Here is an 11,293-nt window from a genome sequence, read left to right as displayed (position 1 = left end):
AAATGTAAGAATCGGCATACTCGCATAACAACACACTGACAACTTTTTTTTTGTTGGTAGAAATTTACAAAAATAAACACTTTTGTCAAACCTGTAATTAACATGAAGCAGTGTGCTTTAGCTGGAATTAAGGAGCTTCAGGCCCAGCTGTGGTGAAGCCTGATTACTTAATAATATGGTGATAAACACAACAATCAATCAAAGGCCCTGACAGGACTTACAATTCAGGAGAAATCAGCCAAAATAAGAGCTGCTGACTCTCTCATTGTGGCGGTGTGTATGGGGGTGTGCAACAGGATACTTACTACAGTCGGCAATGAAGCTACTTGCACCAATGAAATGATGGAAAGAAATGAAGTGTCATTTTTATTTACAGAGCACAACTGCAGTAACTACAGTCCCTGGAAACATCAGTTGTGCAATCTAAAATCTAAAGTCGCTCAGTGTGGAGAAAAACAATGACACTATGGTTGAAACACTCGTTGTAGCCACAGTAAACACACCTTACAATACATTGCACATAAAGTCCTTTAGAGCACAAACCAATGCGTGCCCAGTGTTGTTCATACAGCACTCTATGAACACACGTATATCATTAACACATTTTATAATACAATGGGAACATTTTTTTTATAATATTGTATTTTTGAATCCATAAGGTATGCCTTACCTGTAAGGCACATCGGTTATTGACAATATAAAATGGTGAAGATGCTAAAAATGTCACGTCTATCTCTTTAATATGATTTCAGTTCAAAATCTAATAAGTCTGTTTTGTTTCAGTCCAAGCCATTAAAATTACGTATGATTTGGGATTTTTATGAAATCTTTTGCACAAACAAAGATTTCATTTGAATCATTAGGGGTGATTATTGCCAGCTTGCTTTCATAAAATTCACTTTTTTAAATCAAAACATCCTCTGATAATTATGTAAAAATAAGCTGGGATATATGTGACCCACACAATGTCACACAAAAGACCAAGCGCTGCATAATCATGTTAGGTTAAGGGCTTCAATTGTTGGATTACTTGGTGTGTTTTTTGCAGGAAATCATAACGACAAAGTTTTTTTGTGTTTTCTTTTAAATCTGGTTGTGAATTATATCAAGTATTTAAATTAAAATATAGAAAGTCTGAACAGGTAGGATACATATAATTTCTGTTGGGTAAAAAAATGGTAACTCCAATTTTAAATACTTAAGTTTTACATTAAATTGAGCAATTGGATCCTCTCCTTGTAGCTAACAAAAAAAGGTTTCTGAAAACATTTTAATACAAGTTACATAGTGAAATGTATGGTCATCAAGATGAAACCCCTGTTTTTCTGTGATGTGTGGAGATACAGGTTTCCATTTAATGACATTAACCTGCCTTGATTAGAAAGCAACTGTACGTGATTGACACTGTGTCTCTAAAAAGACTGAATACACATAGTATATGTATGCACAAACACCTAGCCTCAGTATCTCCCTCTTCTTTTCGCCCTTGCGGCAATCAGAGCCAAGTCCACAGCGCTGCTAACGTTTCTTTTTTCTGTTGGTCTAAAGTCCTCTTAGCAGAGATGACGTGAAATATATTGTGGCTCTGAGAGGTAAATCACTGCAGCGCTGGGGGACTGCAGCTATTCTCTCTCACCTCGCCACTTTTAGCAGACCATGGCTGATTTCCTTCCTTGCGTGACTCTGGAGTGTAAACACACAGCCAGAGTGACTCATCACTATTTCTCACTTCCATGGTCTGATATAAACACATGAAGGGGTCAGGTGTCATTTTGGGGTGGTGAGTGGGTGGGTGGAGGCCGGTATGTCTCCCCATAAGACATCTTCCATTCTCCAAAGAATTCACAGCTTCCTGTGGCCAAAGCCGCACGGCTGCCCACTCCAGCCTGGAGGAAGGAGAAAGAGAAACACAGTTTGAAAAAGGGAGCGAGAAGGACAGACAGTTTGGTGATAAAATACCTTTTCTGCCATGCTGCTCATCAGCTAAATGGAAAGAATGCAGTTGTGATGAGCCTTTATCTCTTTTCACCGCAGACAGGACAAGAAAAATAGTGATGTTGAAGACAAGATAGAGAGGATCAATTGTGTGGCATAAATTAACTTAATTCTGTTTCTTCTAGTGGCAAGTAGTTTTAACTGTTGAAACCTTGTTTACAATTGGCACTTAGTTAGTTAGTTAATTAGTAAGTTAGATAGTTAGTTAGTTAGTTAAAATGGGATGTCTAAGAAAGTTCTGATCAGCACTTTGCTCTCTCGCGCCCCATGTTATTGCGGAGTATTCACGGTGGAAGGGAGGGATAGCCACTTCCTTTCAGGCCCCAGTCTGAAGGAGAGCCAAATACAGTCCGAAATCAATCACTTTGCACTCCACAGCTTTTACCACCATTGTTATAGAGCAGACCAACGGAAAGAGGCCAGTAGCAGGTGGAAATAAAAAGCCATTTGACAACTATAGGGTAAGATTCTTCCCAAGATCATCACAACATTTACACAAGCCAAAGGGAGCAATGTCCGGCTGCCAGCACCAGTCACTCTGGACACAAATATCTAGTCAGCAACATCTTCGTATGCACTGATACATGATTACATGCAGCCATGGATAGCCCTTGCAGGCACACAAAACCGAAAGGTAAAAACACAGTTTCAAAAAATTTAAATCAGCATGTACACATGAGTCAGCCATGGTCATACATATGCACATGTGAACAGAAAAACAGGTGGGGGAACATAAAAACACACTCTTACCAACATTAGTCCTCCTACAGTTACTGTATTATTACAAACAAACAAAACTGTCTTCTTCACAATACTTTTTGCTAAATTGATCTGTTGAAATTACCAGTTAACTGAAATCAAGTGCAATGAGCATCCCTTTTTCATTAATTAATACTAATAGGAGCAGATAATGTGCTATGAAAAAAAGACAATGTGCTCTGCTCTTTATTTATTTTTACCTGGCACTTGATTTTCAGAGTCACAACTGTCAAATCAAAAAACACAGACATCAAATTCACTGCTGAAGATTTTGTCTTCAGTAAGTAACCCAGGTGATTTGTGTGTGCACAGTGAAAACAAAAATTGTTAGTGGTCCAAGCAGCAAGGCTTTTAATGTTGCAGATTTTCCAAAACTCCAACAAATAAGAACATAGAATTGTAGATAGCTACATTCTACATTCAGACGTTCAACAAGGGTCATTTTCAATAACCTTTCATCGGTTTCAGATGAGGTATGCTGTGCCAGGTAAAGCTTGGCTGAGGTTGCACAAGTGTTATTTTTACCTCACGACCTAATGCTATGGATGGTATTGAAGTTAATATTAGATGAAAACTGATGAACTGAATTTAAAGGTCCATGCAAATTGTGAGCTTCTACCTTTGAAAAAAATGGGCAAAACGACCCAATGTAACTGCTTAGCAGCTGTTAAAATCTCCTGTTGTTTATCCTCTATTTTCCCCCTGAGCATTATCAGATACAGATTTTATGAAGACACAGTTTACACCTTCTTTGTTTTCATTGTTTTGATTGGTAAGGTTCTTATTTGATTATACATGGTTGAAACACTTGTGTTATTTGAAAGCAGACAAATTTAAAAACATACTTATGCAGAGTATAAATGTCAGAAGAAGAAACAAATGTGGTTACACTTTACGCGACATGACATTGTCATGAAAGTGTCAAAATCATTGTAAACAAGTCATAAATGTTTATGACATAACTTCTTTTAGTAAGTGTCATTGGGAATGCAACAGACAATGTGAAAAACAAACAGACAGCATAGTCAATTTCAAACAACTTTCAGTTTATGCCCAGCTACTTTAGGAATACATTCACATGTTGTGAGACAGATCCAGACATTAGCTTTACATTATACTACTTTTGACTTCCCTCTTTTCTTCGACAGGTTGCATTGCAGAGGCTACAGCAGTTGTGCCTCTCCCTGTCCTCTCCTTTCCCTGGCACAGCCTAAAGCACCCACCACACCTCCCACACAGCTGTACTCCTTCTCCACTCTTTTCTTCACTTGGGATCATAGGCTAAAAACTGGCAGGATCACTGTCACACGATGCCCATACGTGTGATGCTTCACTGGGACCCCCCTCCACTCAGGAAATGCTCTCGGCCTTTTTCCCACCCCAGGGTTCCACTGTGGATAGTTGAGCATTACAACTGAATCCAGTTACCATCCCAAAGCATTCCTGACTGATTCCGACCACTGCCTGGCTTTGGGTTCCCACAGACAATGAGGATATGCCCTAATTTCAAACTGACTGGAGCACTGGGTATCAAGTTGTGATATACCAAAGCTGTTTATGGCAGAACAGAGGAGTTTGAACTCCACAATAGTCAATTACTATGTCCACTCATTCCCCTCCCCTTCATTCAATTTGTGGTTTGTCTGTAGGTGGGTTCAGTTGTGCACAGATTAAAAATAGCCGAGCCACTCAAGACAAAAAACTGTGAGGGACATGGAACACACATTGCACAAATGATATCTCCCATTGTGGTGTACTGTTTGGGAATTCTTAATTGCTTTTTCCGAAGCAGCTTGCCACAGGAAAATCCCCCTTCAGAGTACAGAAAAAAAGAATAAGTGGGTTGTACGTAAACACCATAGATATTATGTAAACGCGCATGTAAACACATGCGTATAAACCCATGTCTCCCCATGTGCACCCATCAAACTGCCATTAAGGCTGTATCAAAGGAGCTAACCTGCAGCAGAGCCGGTTGTGGCCTGTGTGTGCCCTCCCTCTCTCTTTTGTGTTCTCCATTGTGGTTTCTGCTTCAGCTCTTATTATTGATGTCTCTCCCTGCATCAGACAGACCATGGTGGAGCGGCCCTGAGAGGTGTAGGCTGCAGGGTGGGGCACCAAGCAGGCTCCCACTCACTGTGTGGGACTGAATGTTCCTAGAAAGGCCACAGTAAAGAAGAGAGGAGAGGTAAAGCGGTGCATGAAGCATTTAGTGGAACGTTTGAATGTGTTTTCACTGGACTTTTTCTGAAAATAAAAAACTGGATGGGATTGCACAATGTTTTTTTTTTTTTTCATATTAATTATCATTACTTCCGTACTACAGCTGTAGTTACACTGGAAGTGAGCAGGAATCTTGGCTGCTTTAACTCAACATGCAATCAAAGTTTTTTGTGATCAAATTTTTTACTTTTATTTTTTACAGATTTAAGAAAGGGTCAGTGACAAACAATTACAAACAATATACTGACACAAGAACACATTCCAAGGCCAACAAAAAAAAGTATATTATAACTTTTTTGCAAAGAATAAGTAAACAGAGGACAGACGGGAGGGAGAGAGTCAAAACAACACACACAGAAACAGACACAGGTCGTGTGGTGTTTTCCAACGTGTCACAATCATCCTCTTTGCAGCTGTAAGTCCAGTTAACAACACGTTTCTGAGTCCCAGAGAGCTAAATGGCATTCAGAATCAAGACCTTAACAGTAACAGGCATAGTAACATTAAACAACGGCTGCGCACTGCCAGAACATGTGTAGCTATGTGTCTTGTGCTTTAATTGGGCAGAAAGTGCATAAAGGGCTGTTAATTATTTTCATGTGAAAATGTTTTCTGCAAGTCAGAAAATGGTAACAAGCCAACCTCGCTAAAGATGTGTTTTAAACAACAAACTCCCCTTTGTTCCCACTGTGGGTTATCGGCCTCCCACCATTTAGGAGTGCTATATTATTGGATATAGGGGGAAAGTGTGCCAGTTACAAGCTACATGGCAGAATGTTTCAGCTAATCTCCAAGTCTTGATAAGATGTGAGATAATGGGGCCAAAGCGTACTTGGCACTGTTGGTTAGAAACGTTGGCAAAAAGAACGTCATGGAGTGACCAAGGCTGTCATGGCATCTTCTAAGGTACGCCAGCAAACGGATGTATCTGGGTTCAACCAGGTGAGAAGGGGCCTCAACACAAAGGACCAGAAATCGTGTTTGAATTTTGGAACTGAGAGGCCACCACCCTCTTTTCTTCTCTGTTGAGTACACATCTTGAATCGTGGCCACTTGCCTTTCCAGACAAATTTAGATACTGCTGATTCTAATTTACACCATTAGCCAGCAGGAGGGGAGAGAGGTAGTATATAACTCACAAAATCATGGGTAAAACAGTCCTTTTAACCACTGAGATATGGGCTGGAATTGACATGGGACACCCATCCATTTATCCATGTCTTTTAAAACGTTGTTCAGGGCAACAGAATAGCAATGTTAAATAATCTGGTTTAAGCAGGGGAAGACCTCAATGCCTCAATATTTAAACTGCTTAACAATGGGGATGTTATCAGAGATGGTTAAGTTGTGGGCAAAGTCATTTAAATTTAGTAGTGCAGACTTTGACCAGTTAATTTTAAAGCCTGATAAGCTTCCATACTTCTCGCATAGATAGAAGGTAAGGAAGAGACTGAGATGGGTTTTCTAAAAAGACCATAACATTGTCTGCAAATAATGAGACGTGATGCTGTGTATTGCGGATGTGCATTGGTGACACCATAATCGTCTAGCGAATGGCTTGAGCCAGCAGCTCTAGAGAGAGGACAAATGAAGCAGGACTCAAGGGGCAGGCTTGGTGTGAGGATCTAGAAACTGGAAATAAAGAGGAGGAGGTGCGTCCGGTTAAGACTCGAGCTGAGGGATTAGAATACAAAGATTTAATCGTGCCAAAGCCCATCACCTCTAAGACTGACCACAAAAATGGCCACTCTAGTCTGTCAAAGGCTTTCATTGCATCAAGAGCGGAAAGTGACATTGGAGTCTTACTGTCCTCTGCTGCATCAACAATGTGAAGAAGGCGTCTAACATCATCTGCAGCCAGTCTTGTTTTAATGAATCCTCTTTGGTCAGGGTTCACTAATTTGGCATATGGGACTCCAAACGGCAGACTAAAAGCTTTGCAAAGATATTTACATCAGCGTTAAGCAGGCTCAGAGGTTGATAGCTAGAACACTTTATCGGGTCCTTATCCTTTTTTAGTAGTAAGGAAAGGCTGTGTTAACACTCCTTGAGAATTCACCCTTTTCAAAAGAGAAGTTAATCTTGTCAAGAAGGAAAGGGCCCAACTGTTCCCAAAAAGTTGCATAACATTCAGGGGGAGATTCCGATTGACAACAATGGCCACGCCTTTTGTTTTTAAGCTCGCTAATGAGAATGCAATTGGGTGATAGAATTGTCTAAATGGCAGACATCCACCTGCAGCAAATGAGTCTCCTGTGATAATGCAATGTCAACATTTTTCTTTCTTAGTAAGCCCAGAGTGCCAGCTCGTTTATGAGGAGCATTCAGTCTGCGTTCTAAATGAAAGTACATGTGGATTTTGCAACTGCCTTTCATTTTTCTAAATCCTAACAACAGTGCATCTAAAGTTAAGTCCCTCAACACACAAAACATATAAAAAACATAACATCAACAGACGAGACATTGATACAGAAGGGAGAGAAGGGGGGGGAAACATAGCCAAGAGGCTAACATCTAAAGTAGGTTTGCGATCAAGATTCGATACGGGGCAGCAAAAATGGAACACTAGCCCATAAATACTTGGTTGCAACAGCAACTGGTTCCACACTAAATCAGAATAAACGCATCTCCCGTCAACAGAAACAAGAAATAAAAAGCACAAAACACCTTGGAAAGGAAACTCTAGCCTAGCAGTGGCCTAGCTAACCTATGCAGAGTAGACTATGGCTGAATCTCATTTCTCCATCTTACCCCTACCCCTACCCCTTACCCCTACCCGTTACCCCTTACCCCTAGCCCTTGGCCCTTGGAACCAAGGGCTAGTGGTGAAAACACATCTCTATGAAATGGGACACCACTTGGTTAAAACAACATACAGTATTGATCACAAACTTCCAAGATGCCATCTGCTAGTGTGTCTAAGTTGATTATGTGGGTTTTTAATAATACTTTCATATTCATTTATATATTTTAAGCTAGGTGGACATAGCTTTCAGAAACACAGTCTGATGCTAGCTTAGCATAGCTAGCAGTTGGCTTAATGTCGCTGTTGAGGCCCATCTGTTGAATCTTAGACTGGATCTGAGAAAAACATCGCTCGAGGTAGCTTTTCAGTTTCTCCAGCAATGCCTCTACAATTGCACCTGCATAGCTGCGCTAGACTTTGTTCTTGTTTACCATTCGGTTTCAAGTAACTAACGAGAACGAAGAAATGTGGTATCAAAGTTGGAACGTAAAACGACTATTTGACAAATTTGGGCCAGGAGGAGCTACACCTTAAGCCACCATCTCTGTCTAGCCAATCACGTGACTCCAACATGCAACCAAAGTTTTAAATTTGAATTATGTTTATGAGTTTATAATAACTAAAACCTGTATTAGATTTTAAAAGCAGGGTTTATTTGATTAATTATAGAGATTAGAAATAATGGAAAATCTTTCCTTAAAACATCAGAAATTCAATTATACAGCAGTCTGAGAGTATCTTTGTAAATGTAAATGTAAATGTGCTGTATTTATATAGCGCTTTTCCAGTCTTAACAACTGCTCAAAGCGCTTTTACATCTACAGGAAACATTCACCATTCACACACATTCATACACTGTGGCCGGGGCTGCCGTACAAGGTGCCACCTGCTCATCAGATAAACATTCACACACATTCACACTCCGATGCGCAGCACCGGGGGCAACTTGGGGTTCAGTGTCTTGCCCAAGGACACTTCGACAATGACTGCAGGGGCGGGGATCGAACCACCAACCTTCCAATTGGCAGGCAACCGCTCTACCACTGAGCCACAGCCGCCCTTTGATATATTAAATTAAAAATAAACGTTTGTTTTTAAATTAAAACATCCAATATTTGACTTAAACACATTAAGGTCAAAACAGATTTGAAGACCACACACAAAAACAACAGTGAGTGAAAACTAAACTGTAGGGAATATAGGCCTAGTATTTAGTCAAAATGACTTGGTGTCTATATAATTAACTTTGATGACCAAACACAGGGTACAATAATGGAATTTGTTGGATTTTATCATTGCGCCCCTCTACAATTTATTTCTTTCATTATAAATATCTTAGATGTTTTCAATAAACCAAACATCCTTAAAATCCCCAAGCACCAATTTCCTTGTACAACGTTAAAATACTCAGGAATATTGGTTAACTATTTCTAATCTATTAATCTAAATCGTTTATATAATTTTTCTGAATAGATTGAGAATGAATACATAAGGCAAACTGTCTCTCAACCAGACATTACATATACATTTTTTTTTCATGCTTTAAACCAAGTCTAATCTCGAAGTAGGTAAAATATGTTCATGTTTTCGTTGTTTTAAAAAATGTTTCTTTATGCTTTGTGTATTTTGTCCAGTTTCACACAGAAAACAGCCTGTCAACTTGCTGGAATGCCAACTTGCTACGAACAGGTATTGAAATTAATAGAACATTTCTTCTGCAAGTGCTAACCACATTTGGACAGTTTGGAATGCGTTAAACCTCTGGACGTGCCAAATCCTCCCCACAGCTGTCCTTCATGTCAAAGTATGTGGTGCTGCCTATGATCAGAACATAAACCAGAAATAATTTTACACAGCCTATGCCTTTATTCTGCCTTCATTGTCTGAAAGGGACGTTTTCTGCAGTTATCAGAAAGCAGAACTAAATCTGCTTTAACGTGCGAAAACCAGTGAATACTTAAATAAGAAAAAGGCAGTCTGATGTGAGTGGGCTATCTTTTATTTGACGATATAGCACCCCAGGGACTGTTGCGGGAAGGCGATGTGAAGTTTTATTGAGTAGGCCGGGGTTCTCACAACAACGTACCAATGACTCATGTATTTCGGTATAATGAGCTCCTTATCTGCAGAGCGTTAGCCGTTTTGAACAAAAAGTAAATAGGCCTACTTTGTGTCGAATGCTGCATGATCCAAGATACAAACCTCGAAATAGACGACGTCAAACTTAGCACACTGATGGGTGCATTGCCTCTGTTATAGAAGATCCTAATGAGGTTTGAAAAAATTCAATAATAAATTAAATTAATAATATTCAAGGTTAACGTGCAACGACGCAACGATTTCATTTAGGTCTGCAATATTCAAACATCAACAAGGAATTATAATTATAAATCATTGCTGAAGTGCGCAATTGATAGCTCCGTATCTGTTGCTGCAGGTGCAGCAGACAGCTGTCACTTGCCTGCCACCAGCCAAGGATATAGAATAGAACAGAACTATTTAGTTATTACACTTACAATGATACAAAATAAATGTACTCTTATGTATAAAATGATAAATAGATGTGTAACCCACCCAGTCCAAATACGTTTAGGAAAAATCAGTCTAAAATATGGATAGTTTTCATCGGCCACCCTACATTATAAAATGTGTTAAATTATTTGAATCACGGGTGAGGCTTTTTCTTAACATGAAATGCGACGAAGGATAACAGCAGTGAGCTCAATGTGTGTGACATCAAATTAATAAAAGCCTTACAATTCCCATCAGACTGTAACAACTGCAACACGACGCACGGATTTGAAATATGAATTGATATTTCGTTTAAACTATTGAGTCAGACTGCGTTGTCCACAATGCCATGTACTGTAGATTTAAATGGACTCAGTGTCATGCCCAAGGACACTTGAGCAGGGCGGATGTTAGATCCCATAGGCCTGTTTCGACCATTGTGATTGCTGCGCAATTGTTGTGAAAAGTAACACAAACATTTCTTTAATCGATCTATTCTGTAAAGGATGATGTGCCAAGGGACTACTTTCCTCAGCCTATCCACACACACACACACAGCACGACAAGGAGCAGATATCTCGCCAAGAAAATTAAAAAGTCATCGCGCGCACTTCTGCTGCAGCTGATTACCGGAGAGGGTGGTGCCCATCAAATACACTTCAAATCCATGTAGAGACGCAATGCGCGCAATCAGCGGTCTGCTAGCAATCCCGTGCTTTCTCGTTCACATAAACACCACTTAAAGGAAAATATACACGGCCACCTACAGCGCAGGGAAAGTGATGAGGGGGTACCCACCTCGACTTTACACTGTTTTCAATTAAAGCGACAATGCTGAGTGAAGTGCAGGCGACACTAAGACAGAGCCAACCAATTAGGATATATCAATTATTTGACAAAACGTCGGAGGCAGTAAAAGGTCTCAAAATGTGCAATAAAATAATTTCATAAGCGTAATAGTTTCATCATAAAATAATCTTTTATAAAGATAGATAGATAGATAGATAGATAGATAGATAGATAGATAGATAGATAGATAGATAGATAGATAGATAGATA

General features: G+C 39.7%; 1 long non-coding RNA gene across 2 annotated transcripts in view; it reads right to left on the bottom strand.

Moving 5' to 3' along the window:
* Positions 1-340: 340 nt before the first annotated feature.
* LOC117947868 overlaps positions 341-11,293 on the bottom strand; it is a 13,774-nt gene continuing 2,821 nt past the window's right edge. Inside the window, exons 2-3 of one of the 2 annotated variants that reach the window (XR_004657344.1) lie at positions 4,715-4,910; positions 341-1,886 (exon numbers count right to left, since the gene is read on the bottom strand). This is a non-coding gene — a long non-coding RNA (uncharacterized LOC117947868). Of the gene's footprint in view, positions 1,887-4,385; positions 4,567-4,714; positions 4,911-11,293 lie in introns of those variants that run through there. The other variant, XR_004657345.1, reaches the window with a different exon arrangement.

The sequence above is a fragment of the Etheostoma cragini genome, chromosome 1, assembly GCF_013103735.1.
Source record: "Etheostoma cragini isolate CJK2018 chromosome 1, CSU_Ecrag_1.0, whole genome shotgun sequence".
Classification (NCBI taxonomy): Eukaryota; Metazoa; Chordata; class Actinopteri; order Perciformes; family Percidae; genus Etheostoma; species Etheostoma cragini.
The sequence above is the reverse complement of the archived record's forward strand: the minus strand, read 5'-3'. Positions and strand labels throughout refer to the sequence as shown.